The 14700-nt window shown below is 40.4% G+C and overlaps 1 protein-coding gene across 1 annotated transcript in view; it reads left to right on the forward strand.

The window, feature by feature from the left end:
* Positions 1 to 176: 176 nt before the first annotated feature.
* The window catches only part of gng12a (guanine nucleotide binding protein (G protein), gamma 12a), a 40037-nt gene continuing 25513 nt past the window's right edge, over positions 177 to 14700 (forward strand). Inside the window, exon 1 of the mRNA XM_054767823.1 lies at positions 177 to 512. The gene's annotated coding sequence lies outside the window, so the exon portion shown is untranslated. The remainder of the gene's footprint in view (positions 513 to 14700) is intronic.

The following is a 14700-nucleotide window of genomic DNA, read 5'->3' on the forward strand; positions in this document are numbered from 1 at the left end:
TCTAATGCATTTGAAGTACGAATTATGAATATTTATAAATTGTTCTCAACTTGTAGATGCTGTCAAAGCATTGATGTTATTCTTATAACCCCATAGTCAATGTTTGACAGTTGCTCTTATTTCGAAAATATAACCAGGAAGCAGCGCCTCCAGCTGACGCTGGTGAACGTCAGCCAGAGTCTCGTTCGGCCCGCCTATCTCCTCCCGTCAAAATTCGGGTGTTGTCGTCTCTAAGCGCACTGCTGGAGGAGGAAAAGGGTAGGGGACGGAAACTCGTATTGGTGAGCATACAACAAGAAAAGTCACCGATAGTTAAATATTAACACCGAACCTCAGCAGAAAGTGAAAACGGCACGACTGAACAGCTCTAAAGTGGACCGTGTGTTTGATGTCGAGTACGGCCGCTTATTTGCTACATGTTAGTGTAGTTGTGACATTGCCACCGAGGGACAACTCTCCTTCCACTGTGTGTTGACGGATACAGCTTTGCAGGGCAAGGAGTGTACATTAAGGTAAGGCAACACATTCACATTTTCAGTGGACATAATGATCGCGCCCCCCCCCCCTCCGAGCAACAGTTGTTTCAAGAACTCTCACTGCGCTCTTATGCAACAGCACAGCTCTTTTCCAGGGCTTACAATGTCACCCCCTAGCGCGGCAATATGACTTTTAATGACGCATTCAACAGGTGAGTGATGGAGACTAACTGGGCCCTGAATATTTCCTGCAAGCCTCTCTGGTGAGAATGTGCTAAAGCAAATAGTTAACTCTAAATCAACCTCTTCCTTTACCTTCAGCTTCAAGCAGTCAGATTCCAAACTTGATGTCATGGTGCAAGTGGCTGAGATGTTTACACAGAGCATCAACAGCTCTGTTGATCTCCCCTGACCATAAGGAGGACAGAATACAGTCTGACAATTGATAAGACACCCTCATTAGTACCCCATTCACCACCATCAAAACCTCCTCTCACACAAGGGCCAACCAGGAGAGTGTAGAGTGGGCCGCACTGGACGCTCCCACACATACACACAACACACTTCCTGTCTTCATGCTGACATGCACACATTGTTATGAACGACAGTTTTATGATACGCACACGAGAGGAAGTGGCTGAGAGTACAATGGTGGGACATAAAGATGCAAACAAACATGAGGGTCTTGTTCTGCGGAAGCAGGGATATGCGGCGTCATTTCAGTTGGGTTGTAAATGAACAGGCCTCTTGTTTGATGCCATCAGGTCTGGTCATGAGTCTGCCTGCAGTGATGGATTTGAACACAACACTAGTCTCTATTTAGAACATAAAAAAAGTCCATGTTGATTGGGGTGTTTTTGTCACTCATTCTGAACAACAACATCCTGTTGCTCCTGGACTATTTTGTGAAGGTTAAAAAAGCGACCTTTGACCTGAAATACCAGTTTCCACCCTCATTAGCTCTCTGTAGGCTTGGGTGGGATGGGTTGCACTTGAATGGGTTTGCCTCTTGCTGCCAGGATTGAAAGTGACATGCATGTTAATTGATTAGTAGGGTGGTCGGGATGGCAACAGCTACTTGCTCGGTGAAAGGATTAGTTTAAAAGGACAAGGTTGGGAAGTCCCCTGTCCAACTCGCCGTTATAGGAGAGGATCGACTAGATCTCCTTCCTCTGTCTCCATCTGAGTTTAGGTCGGCGAACAATGGCTTGGACTGTTTGGGATCACGTGGTTGGTGGCCGACACAGCTGTAACCAATGCTTTAATATGCTAGTGGTAACAGGCTCTTCTGAAAGTAGTGTGCATTGCATTTCCTCTCGCACAGAATGCTGCCCGACCCGATTGGCAGCTCTGTCTGCAAACTTCTGACAGTCAGGCATAAAGAGCAACACTTGGAGCAAGGCTAGCGCTGCTGCAGGTCCTCCATTGTAAGCTGTTACCATCAAGGAGTTATTGTTGTCAGTGTTTGCTTGTGCCAAAGCATGCACCAAGAAATAAACCATTAACATTTGGGACAGATTAGGGCAGGGTTTTTTTTTGTTGAGTTGAGAATTATTCTTAAGTATGTAGTCAAATGACTCACCTTCAATTGCTATAACCTGAAAAAGATAATTGTGTTTTTTTTATTCACATTATAGGGTTTTGAGTGGAGCTTCCAAATTGAACAGTGCATTCTGTGCCAATCTTTGACTTCCAAGTCGTTCCAATTTCAAGATAGACTTTTTTCATATATGGTAGATTCCCGCAATCCGCAGGGGTTAATTACCAGGACCCCCAGTGAATGGCAAAAAACTATGAGTAATTTGAAACGGCCAAAAAAATATGCATTTTTGACACACAGCTCGCTCCTCCCCCTCCAGACCCTCCTGCTAGCTTGACATTAACGTTCTCCTGTTCTACCGCCAATATCTAAAGACCCAAAAAGGCTAGAAACAAACTTTGTTTTCTGATGAAAGAAGAGAGTCGAAGGTTTCTTTAGATAGTTTCAATGTTTATATAGTCCTAAAACTCAATATTCTGTGGGTCTTGAAAGTTCAGCAAAAATGCCCAAAAACTGGCAGTATGGAGCTCTCTGGTCTGAACATGGCTGCCAGTCAATGAGTTAATGACTTACAGTGAATGAGATGTGTCTTCTGCAGAAAAAAACTACCTATCTCTGGATTTTTTAAAATTCTGTTAAAAAAAATCAATTAAAATAAAATAAATTTGTAACCAAAATCCAGAAATTAGCAGGGTAGGGAACGCTGAATCGTAAATATCTGGGGGTTCACTGTAATCTAAAATGAATTACTGTTCCATCATAAAACGTTATTTTAACTCTATTAACATTTTAGAATTCCTAACTATTATACAATTATACGGAGCCGCTAAGTTAACCTAAATTTGAAGTTAACAAAGTAAAATTAAAGTAAATAACACTTCAAGTCTAGGGTTATAATCAAACTTTTCCTCATTACTGGCACCTTTCTGTTGTTGCATCATGAAAAAGCCTAAGAAAAACAAAATATAATGGTGATTGTTCAACCTGCAAGTTATGTTTTTGACTTTTGGGGCATATTTTCACAGAAAATGTGGTTGAACTCCAAATTGTTCTTAAATACGACCGTTCAAATATTAGAAACACTTCGTAGTATTATTATATTGCAGGGGTAGGGAACCTATGGTTTGAGAGATGAAGCCATCAAGAGTCACGTCTGGCTCTGACATTTCTTAACACGATAAAATGTATTTATTTATTTATTTATTTTTCCGCTGACATTTTAAAGTAAAATATTACAGAAATCTCAGTGTTAAAAATGTGTTAAAAATAAAAACATTGTCATGCATTTTAATCCGTCCTCCATCTTCTACCGCAATTTGGGCGGCAGCAGCCAATACCAGCTGATATTTTCCAGGTCAGACACCAAAACGTGATAATTATTGGATAATGAGGTAGCCTATCACTGAGATGTCAACAAGTAAACCCCCCCTTAATCAAATAGTCAGATAGCTTATTTTGCAGAGCAAACCCTTTTGACGAAGAAGATGGCAAAAAGAAACAAAGATGATTATCGTGCAAAACCCTGCAGCTCCAGATGTCGCATTAAAGGGATTGTTCAGCTTCTTTAACATGAAGTTGTATGAAATCCAATTCAGTAGTGTACTACATCAACAGTGACTTTTCCTCCACTTTGTCTGGTGAGCCGAGTTCTGGTCGGTTTTCGGTGTTGAGGAAGGTAGTTCTGGCTACCGTAAATTCCGGTGTCTAAGCCACACCCACAAAATTTTGAGGAAAAAACAGATTTGTTTTTATATAAGCCGCACTGGTGTGTAAGGCGCAGGTGTGCACATCATAAAATGGGATATTTAGTGCACAGACGTTGCACGTAAACACATACACCTCCACTCCGTTTCCCGCATTCAGTTTATTGACGTGGCAGCACACCGAGAGGAATCAGTTGAGGTGGCTCAGGCATCTAGTCCAGATGCGTCCCGGGTACCTCCCTGGGGAGGTGTTCGGGGAATGCCCACCCGGGAGAAGGCCCCAGGGTGGAGAGATTATGTCTCACAGCTGGCCTTGGTGTTCTCCCGGTGGAACTGGAAGAGGTGGCCAGAGACCGGGAAGTCTGGACTTCCCGACTAAGACAGCTACCCCCACGATCTGGACCCGGATAAGTGGAAGAAAATGGAATGGAATGGATTGTGTGGTCTGACTTTTTTGTGAAAAAATGTTTTGTGATGCAAATATATTACTTTTTTAAATGAGAAGCAAAACACTTCACTAAAGTGACCCCACCAACTAGCTGGAACTACAAGTACTTTCCTCAACACCGAAAACCTTAAAAACTCAGAACTCGGCTCACGGGATAAAGTGGGAGGAAAGTTACAGCTGATGCACTACACTGCTGATGGTGATGTCATAAAACTTCATGTCAAAAAATCCGAACTAACCCTTTAATGGTAAGAATTTTATTTATTATTGGTTATTGTCCATAGGTATGAATGTGAGTGTGAATGGTTGTTTGTCTATATGTGCCCTGCAATTGGCTGGCGACCAGTCCAGGGTGTACCCCGCCTGTCGCCCGAAGTCAGCTGGGATAGGCTCCAGCATACCCCCGCGACCCTAATGAGGAGAAGCGGGATACAAAATGGATGGATGGATGGATGGTTACCTTTAGTCTAACATAGTAAAGTAAAAATAATAAACTCTGAGAGACTTATTATATTCTGTGATAAGTTGTTGGTGTTGCTTAAAAATGCACACATTTAGTTGTATTCAGTGTTAAAAAAAATATGATATGGCTCTTATGGAAATACATTTCAAAATAGGTGGCTTTCATGACTCTCTTAGCCAAAACGGTTCCCGGCCCCTGTTGTACAGTATAGTATGCTTCTTGGTATATAGTGTGCAAAAGCTACTACCCCCATGTCGTAACACTGGATATTCTTTTCATACTAAATGCTGTTGTGAGTGTGACACAACTCTTATCTAATCAGGGCTTGTGGTAAACCCCTTAGTTCCCCCTGAATCTTAACCCTTTAGGTGCCAGAGATTTTTCAAGAAAATACCAGGTTTTTTTTATTACTATTTCAAAAGGTTGTAGCTTGAAAATGGTTAGATAAAGGTATACTGTAAATGAGAAAAATCATCAGTATGACCCAAAGTCTGTGATGGAAGTAAATGTACTTATCTAATTTGCATATTAGGACATCACCAGGCTCAGAAATGGTCAGATCCCTGGGTCCACGATACCTAACAGGCTCATCAAAATGTCTGATCCGCTTGTGATACTCTTCCTCATCTCTCAGACAAACTCAGCCATCATCATCGTTTGCAGTGGGATCTTGAACACCACTGCTGCCTAGTAGTGTATTTCCGCGTTTTTTTTTTACATTCCCACTAACCCACCTCACCATTAGCGGTATTTTGACCACCCGTGCTACACGCACCGTAAGTCGTCTTTTAGGAGAAACACAAAAAACATACATGCATATTTTTTCTGTGCCGCTTATCCCCATTAGTATGCTGGAGCCTATCCCAGCTGCCTATGGGCGAGAGGCGGGGTGCACTCTGGACTGGACAGCCAATCGCAGGGCATATAGACAAACAACCATTCACACTCACATTCATACCTATGGACAATTTAGAATCGCCAATCCGGAGTACCCGGAGAAAACCCACGCACGCACGGGGAGGACACGCAGACTCCTCACAGAGGTGCCCAACAGAGATTTGAACCCAGGTCTTCCCGATCTCCTGACTGTGTGGCCAACATGCTAACCACTAGGCCACCATATAAAAAACATTTTTAGACAAAATAGAAACTAAAATGAGGAAATAAGATTAGAATCTCAAATTTGTAGAACAGCAAGCTTTGAGCAGTAAAATGTTCCTTTGGGATGTCCCCTCTTGCGACCCTGAACACTCCAAAATGTGCTGTTTTGCGGACTGTCATATCGTGCGGACTCGCTGCAGCAGCCAGCAGCCTCCTGTGTACGCGGGGGTTCAAACTCATTAAACCTCTGTACTTTGCACACCCACAAATGTTGCTCAGATTAAAGTTACAGATGTACGCCATCTCCTGGTGTAAAATAGTAACATAATATTTGTCTCTATTGCGTGTTAAATCAAGCAATGTTGCTTGTCGCAATTTTGCCACTTTGGTGCTTAATGGGTTAAATCCTGAATTTTCCCACAATATTTTGGACAATCGTATGCTCCCAACTTTGTTGTAACAGGTCAGGGTCGTTTAAGAAAACGTCCCTACAGGCATGCTTTGATGAGTTTGATGTGGAATATCTTGATATCCCTGACCTCAGTCCCATTAAACCTCATTGGGATTATATTCTGTATTCTGGCTGGGGACGGAGACACCCCCGCCTTTTGTAGAAAGTCATCGCAGAAGAGTCGAAGCTGTTATATCTGCAAAGACGGAACAACTCCTTATTTTCTTGCACGTTCACTTCCTTCAGTTCTAGATATACTTTTGTCCACATAGTGTGTGCTGGAGTTTAATTGTGGTTAACTCTGGGGTGTGTTGAACAGCGCTTTGTGCACTTCTCTGCTTTGAGTTTTTACGATAGAACTGTACGTAGCGACCAAGAATTCCATGCTTATGCACACAAAGTGTTTACTCTTTGAATGAAATCACAAAGCTGAAGTATTTAGTAGATTGCAGTGTATGCAAATTCATATGCTTCTGTGAAAACTTAACAAGAATGGTGCGTTATTTGTGTTGGGAGTCACAAGCTTTAGCCTCCAGTGGTTGTGTTTTGCTTGAATTCCTCCTTAGCCAGGAGCAGATGTACTCTGAGGAGTGGTGGTGATACAGTCACACCCTTCTGTTGGTTTGGCAACAGAACACATGCGTTCACAGAATACCAAGACTTACTGGAATGCTGAATTTACCCAGAAGACTCCAACTCGCTGATGTTTCTTCTCCAAAGCAGAAATATGGCATCGTGATGTGCTCCTTATCTGAGTTTCTTTAGTTAGATTCAAGATTCAAGATTCAAGAGTTTTACATGACAATAAAACTCTTGAATCTTGAATATGGCATCGTGATGTGCTCCTTATCTGAGTTTCTTTAGTTAGATTCAAGATTCAAGATTCAAGAGTTTTATTGTCATGTAAAACACTTGAATCTTGAATCTTGAATCTTGAATCTTGAATCTTGAATCTAACTAAAGAAACTCAGATAAGGAGCACATCACGATGCCATAGAACCACAATGAATGGTGTTAATGAAACTTACACAGGAAGTAGTGTGTTTTGTAGCTTTCGTGGCCTAATCAGGCTGATATCAACCACAGATTTATAGATTCAGCAAGTCAGACAGGAAATGTTGCTATAGCAACTCTCTCAAATAGGTAAGAAAAGACCCAGGTAGATGTCATTTCTCATCGTGATTCCTAATACAGAGAAGTTCGAATTGAAAGTCTTTTCAAAGTCAAGATACGATTCCGTGCCATACAGCTGGTACAGTATGTACGGTGTTTAACATCTGTACTGTACCACTTACTAAACTGAACCTACTAAACACAAGCATCCAACTGTGAGTGTCACTCTGCCAGCAGAATATAAAACCGGTAGCATATTTCCTGCTGTTGCGGGACACTAGTCTGCACATAAAGTATATATGAGCCTTGAGGGAGCAGGGTGTGTTCGCATAGTGTGAAAAACTACACCTTGCTTTGTCGGCCATCAGTAGATATGATGGCATGGACCTGTCTGTGGCTGTGTGTGTTTTATTATTGCCACAAGTGGGCTCATGATTTTGTTGTGTATTTTGTTTCTTGTACAGTTGTCCCTCGCTACATTGCTGCTGCTAACATCACGCCCTCATTCTATCATGGTTTTTCAAAAATGAATTGATTAATAAATGATTGCTGTTTCATGGTTGAATACGGCATGTTTGTCGAAACATACGCATATGTTAGCAAATTGAACGTATTCTTGGCATAATTAAGCATTTTCAATCATGAAAATGGCTAAATGAACAAAATTACAAGTATAAGGCCTTTCAGAAGTGTTGTGTGTGACGTCGGCTAGCTAATGTAGAGTTGCTGAGTGTTAGCATGGTTAGCAGCGTGGAGAGTGCCAGTGACTGGCGTGAATTGTGGCTGACAGCAGCTCCTGTGTGAATGTTGTCTACATACTGTATGTGTTCTCTGCGCCATTGCAGTAGTATTCTACTACACTGGTCACTAGGTGTCAGGAACATTACAGTGATGAGACAATATCCACACAGTATGTTGTCAATGCTAACGTGTGAGTATATGTTTATGTCCAAGACGTCTTATTTTCTATTTTAATGTCAACTATAATGGGTAATACAAGTGTAAAAGTGACTATAGGAGTGTTATTTCATGTCTAGAAGGCTCTAATAACACTAAAAACATATTTAGAAAGTCTTGAACAGGTTTCTATGCTCTAGCTGAGAAAATATTCCATTTATAAATAAGGAATCCTACTATCGCTGTTGGGTCTGGAACCAGTTAACAGCGATAAACGAGAAACGACTGTATTCATCCCGCGCAAGTGCAGCCATTTCAGTGTTTCTCATACATGTATTAATTTGGAGACTCTGACATGGAAGCATGTATCGCTCTTTTCATTGAGCAGCGGGTTCAGCTGGCGGCCCCTCCCCATCTAAAAGCACTCACAGGCGACCCTAAAAAAAGGACAAAAACAAGTGACAGAAGAAAGTTAATTTCTAAGCATATTTGTTTTGCTTTTTTAACCCACTTTTTGCATCTGCCACAACATTATTCCTCTCTCCTACAGCGTCCCGTACAATTTCCAAAGAACTTGCATAGTTGCTGGTTGTTTTATCCATTTTAAACCAGATTTATGGTTGTTGTCTTTGCTGGGATGTGGCTTATGAATGCTGCCACCAGGAAAATAAAATACCAGAAAAAACATCACAGTGGAATATCTGGAGTGTGTCTTTTGTTTTGTCTTTGGCTTTGTGTATCTTTTTTTATATTAAAAAAATGGGGGCCACCAAGACCGTAGAATAAGCACCGGAAGTTATGTGACTTAAGTGACTGCTATTAAGACTCAAGCTTCACTTGTTATCAATGTTAAGCAAGAGTGTTTTATTGTTTGTACGTCTTGTCGTACATCTGCAACAGAAATCATCTTTGCGTTACATCTTTTGGCGTCTTCACTGAAATTAGTAATAGTTTTATTACTTTTACACCTCACTACTAATAGTGATTTTCACACTTGCGTCACCATTAAAAATGAAAAAATATGAATTGAAAATCGCGTACCATTTGAGAAATATGATGTTTTATGATGGTGACAGTTTGACCCTGCAGTGTATTTCTGTTCTGAAAAAAAGGTTTCGGATCAATCAGTGTCCAACGCAACACAGCGGTTCTCAACTGGTTTGGTTGCGGGACCCACCATCACCCTTCAATGATAAGCGCCGACCCAAACTGCAGACATTTTTGAACGTGAACTTCTCAAATATCTTATTTATTTAATAAATCACACTCATTTATTTAAATAATATATATTTAAATATATCAATAGCGCTTTGAATTTGAGGTAGTGCAAAATAACTCGGTGTGCCAGTACAAAATAAATTTTACGATCAGTTCAGCAACAATACATTTTTATTTACCAATTCATAAATTATTTGGAAAAAAAGTGTGTGTAAAGGTTTTCAGTACATGTTACACCTGGGGAGTTGAATCAGAGCATTTGTACATGGACCTGGATGAGAAGTGACACGAAGTTAAAAAATCAAGAGAGTTCAGTTGCTCTGATTCAATTCGGTGGCGTAGCAAGCAAATAGCACGGGAGCAAGGTGCTTTTACGGACATCGGGTCATTACAGTTTTTTTTTTTTGTTTTTTTTTTTTGCAAAGACCCTGCAACCCACTGAAAAAGGCTCCCCACCAGTTGACCTTAGAGCAGGTGTGTCCAAACTGCGGCATGCGGCACATTCTAAAAATATGATTCAACAAAAAAAGTTTTAAAAAACTGCAGAAATGGAAAAAAAAAACAGCTAAAACATCTTGAGCTGTATTCTAACAAGAAAAAGTCTCAATTTTACGTGAATAAAAATAATGTAATTTTAGTAGATTAGTAAGTTACAGAAATCCAGCAGTTAGTATTAGTTGTCCAATACTTGTAGTCAGCTTTGCCTCTGGTGCTTTTTAAAGTGCGGAAATAGGTTTGTGGTGTTGCCTCATGATGTGGCCTCGGTTCTAAAGTTGGCTTTACACAATATCTTCCTTAGTCATTGACCTGAAAGTCCCAATATTGTCAAAGTCCTGCTGCTTTATTTTTGCGATAAATGTTGTCTCTGGGGCTGCAGAAGTTATTTCATGACATCAAGACTTTGGTTACTGTTTTTTTCTTATGATTGTTGATGGTGAATCTGTGTAGGCTCTCAGTCGTACAGGAGTTGTCCATCAAGGAAAAGGCGTCTTGAGACGTCATCTGTACTTCTGTGAAGAAGGTGTCGAAGGTGTCTCGACACCTTCTTCACAGAAGTACAGATGACGTCTCAAGAAGCCTTTTCCTCGATGTTGATGGTTAATGTACACTATGTTGTCCATAGATAGGTCTGCTTTGGTTTTTGAGTTACGGCATGTACTGTACCTTATAGCGCTTTATATTTAGACTGCCTTAAATTGTGATTCCTCTCATTTGTTTTGTATTTAATTGTAATTTAAATTAGACTAATCTGCTTGAGGGTATTCTGGCAAGTAGCAATGGAATTTTTGGAATTTTGACTTGTTCTTTTAGCAGAGTATTTTTTATGTTTTCAGATTATAGTGTACATATTCATGCCTGGTAAGAAATGACAAGCGCTTTTGACCTTAAAGGGATAGTTTGAATTTTTTGACATGAAGCAGTATGACATCCCCATCAGCAGTTTACTACATCAACAGTGACTTACCCTCACCACTTGTTCCCGCTAGTCCAGTTCTGGTAGTACCGCTTAGTTGCTGGGACATTTAACCCATAAGAACCCACGGTGACACGAGTGTAACAAGCACTTTGAATGTCCCAGTCTCTTACTTATAAAAAGCTTCATGTCTGATTTTAACTCAATAAGTCCCTAAGCAACATATACTAAACATCCTGGTGTGATGACCATGTAACTGTGGCAGGAAGTGCCCTCTCCAAAATGCAGGTCTGGCCTTTGTGCAAACTAACAGCTAATTTCAAAGAGCTGTTTTTTATACTAGAAGTAATTTCAAACACATTTATCAGGTTCAATGCTTTGATAACATGTCCTATATGACTTTCAACCTGGTCTGGCTATATTTGTTGAAAAATGTAATATCAAACAACTAACCTAAATATTACTGTAACATATTTGTCACATTGGGTTTTTAGCCTTAAAATCAGAATGAAGAACCTTATGTGACCCATTTGTCACAATAACAAAAATGCTAATAACACACCCAATTAATTTAGCTGTATCAATTATATTAAGTTGAAATATGTTTTGCTGTCAATGAAAAGTGTATTAAACAATTAGAAACACAAAATAATGTGAAAGTATTTGGTTTGTGTTACAAAACAGTTTTTGCAAATCCGTACATAATGTTAACAAATTTGAATATCCTGTGCCGATCCCACAAAAATGTAAATGTCTTATTCTTGTTATTAAATATTCTATTATTTCTATTTCATTTGTAGTATGAGAAAGAACAAGCGCTACACTCTTCATGATGCACTGAGGCCATTTTGGGAGACGATCGTGAGTTTGAGGGATGTGACGAGTGCTCAGTTGAAGACCCTGATTACTACCCTTTTAACAATCCCAATAGTCAAGACAGGGAGATTGACGAGTCAAATGAGTGCGGTGATTCGGACACTAGTGAATCAATTACACCGGATGATGTACCACATTGAAACGTGTATTCAGGGCAGCAAAATACATCCGTCCTTTGGAAAAAACAAGAAACTGTCCATGGCCAAAAACAAGGAACTGAAGAAAGAACTGTCCAAAGGAAAAAACACTTTTCTTGGAGGAAGAAAGCATTTGATGCCCCCGAGTGTACATCCAAAGGACCACATGTCACACCTCCAGACAATCTTCTGAGTCCTCTGGGGTGCATCAGAAAGTCCATAACACCAGAAATGCTTGAGTTACTAAAGGAACCCACAAATTTGTACAGTGTACAAAAATCTGCACATCGCAACAACGTTAACACCACTGTAAAAGAACTGGAAATACTGATTGGCCTCTACCTGTGCATGGGTCTTTGCCAACTGACAGGAAATCGTGCATACTGGGAAAATGATAAAGGTACATTTTGAATACCTTCTTGAGTGCTCATGTGCAGATTTGTTGGTGCACCTCTCTGAAAAAGTCCAGGCTTTTACTGGTGGATGGTGGGTCTGTATTCATTTAGTGCTTTTAATTTGATGTTGTTTTTGTCTTAGTTTTACAAAATACATAAAATACAAACCAAACCAAACCAAGATAAATTAGATTTATGTTTTGCTAATGTGTTGAAAATATTTCACGGTAACTAGCTAGCATGCTGCTAATGCTATTGACATCCATTCTCGTCTTCAGTCATGGTCACATTGACACAAGTCCCCAAATAGCTGTCCTCGGCTATACCTGCCGGTAACTAGCAGCTCGTAACCCAAATTTTATCTCGCAGTTCAAAGCAAAAAATTAGCAGAGAGACGGCTCGCATCTAAAAGACACTGGTTATTTGGGACACTCATATGCCAAGTACTGCTGTATAAATGACAATAAATAAAATACCGGTAGTGCTGTCTTACCTTCTCTCTTCCCTGGCAGTCGACGTACTCCGTGAGGGCTTTAAAGCTAAACTTACCATTCAAAATACCTTTTTCTTTGTCAATTTCTGCTCAATATTTGTTCCCTCTTGTGGCTCCACATCCACCACTGCGTTTCCCCAAACTACAGTGTGGGCCGAGGATCAAACAAGACGTGCGCACGTTAATCGCGCGTCAAAAAAAAATTAGTGCCGTTAAAGAAAATGTCTGTTAAGGTGTTAACTTTGACAGCCCGAGTAAATATAGAGGATCAGAGCATTTAAACATTGGCCAGTCCATCTGTGTGCATTAATGTGTGTTTGTGTGTGTGTTTCCGGACAGATAGGACACTAATGGGTAAATGATTTAGAAGGAAGCAAAAGAGTGATGAAGGTTATTTATAGATCACTAGAGACAACAGAAAGTCTATTTGTGGCCTGACTGTCATGGTCAGACAGCCACTTGCGGCCACGCCTCTCTGCTAATCACATGGCTGGTCTCCATCAGCCAGACTGGAGGTGACACTGACTACCTGACTGCACTCGAACGCCTCACTTCATCTGATATTAACACTCTTCTTAAGCAAGCCAAATCAGACAGAAGGTTGGATATGTTTTTATGCCCAAAGTTGTGACTTTATCTGAAGACTTTCAAAGTACTGTATCTTCACGCAAGTTATTGAAATGATCAGCTGGAGGATACATTCCTGCTGTGTGGTATGACGCTCTGCTTCCGTCTAAGCGGTCAAGTCACAAGAGCGTAGGATCGTTGACAGCTACCCTGCAGCTTTTGGTAGGAACAAGGAAATAAGTGTCTCTCGCAGCAGTTTGGCTTGGTTTATACTTCAGAACAGTATTTGTCATTTGAACAATTTGCATGATTATCTGTGGCAACAGCAAAACTCTGGTTTTTAGAGATTTTTGTTTATTTGGTTCATTAATCAGGGATGGACAACATAATTGATCTGTCATAATTTGGAGGCTAAGAATGATTACTTGTGTGCAATTGACTGTTCATGAGGTGCATTACATGGCTGCAACAAGGGCGGCACCTTTTGATTCAGTTTCAACTAGTTAGTGGTCTACGGCGAGGCTTCTCAACTGCTGTCACTCTGGCAACCAAACAAGTTTCTTTTTATTTGAAGTAGCCTCCAAAAATACACATATTTCATCTTTTAAACATAAACACACACACTTGTAGGGCTGAAAACATGTAGTAGACCACCACCCAGTGTAAGGTTGATACCACAGCTGTCTTAAATTGGCGTTTATCAAAATCAGTTTTTATGTTTTTGTGTAATGGTTAATAGCATTCATACATTTTTATATAATTTATATCATTTTGGAAATACTGTTAATAGCACTAGTATTACTAAAATGATATATTTAATCCTAACATAGAATTATTAGTGTTATCCATAGGAATGCTCCGATCGAACGACCGCCGATCAATATCGGCCAGTTTCGGTTAAAAACACGTGATCGGCATAAGCCGATAAATGCCTTTCAAAGCTGATCACAAAAAACAATTGGCATGTGGCTGCAAACCTTACATGTGTGCTGTGTCACGTAGGGTTGCCAACACCCCTGTGCTGAGCTGCTAAGGATGCACTTTGTCCTGTATTGCCGTGAGAATCAAAACTAGTATGGCTTCAGTTTGACAGCTTGACACAGGCTATGCCAGTGGTTCTCAATTATTTTCTGTCATGCCCCCACTGGAGGACAGAAATGTTTTCGCGCCCCCCCCAATTTTAAATACTATTGACAAACTAATATTATTCATTTATTTATCTGTACTGTACAGACTGAACTCTTAACTGAAACCAGCGGAATGCAACAAATAGGAGAGCCGTAAACCAAACAAGCGTATTCAAGAGTCAAATTCCACGCCGAGTACGACAAATTCATACATGTTGGCAGGTCTGCACTAATATTCAAAGTCCTCCCTGTCTCTCACGCCCCCCCTGACAGTTCACCGT

This window comes from Dunckerocampus dactyliophorus, chromosome 2 (genome assembly GCF_027744805.1).
Source record: "Dunckerocampus dactyliophorus isolate RoL2022-P2 chromosome 2, RoL_Ddac_1.1, whole genome shotgun sequence".
Classification (NCBI taxonomy): Eukaryota; Metazoa; Chordata; class Actinopteri; order Syngnathiformes; family Syngnathidae; genus Dunckerocampus; species Dunckerocampus dactyliophorus.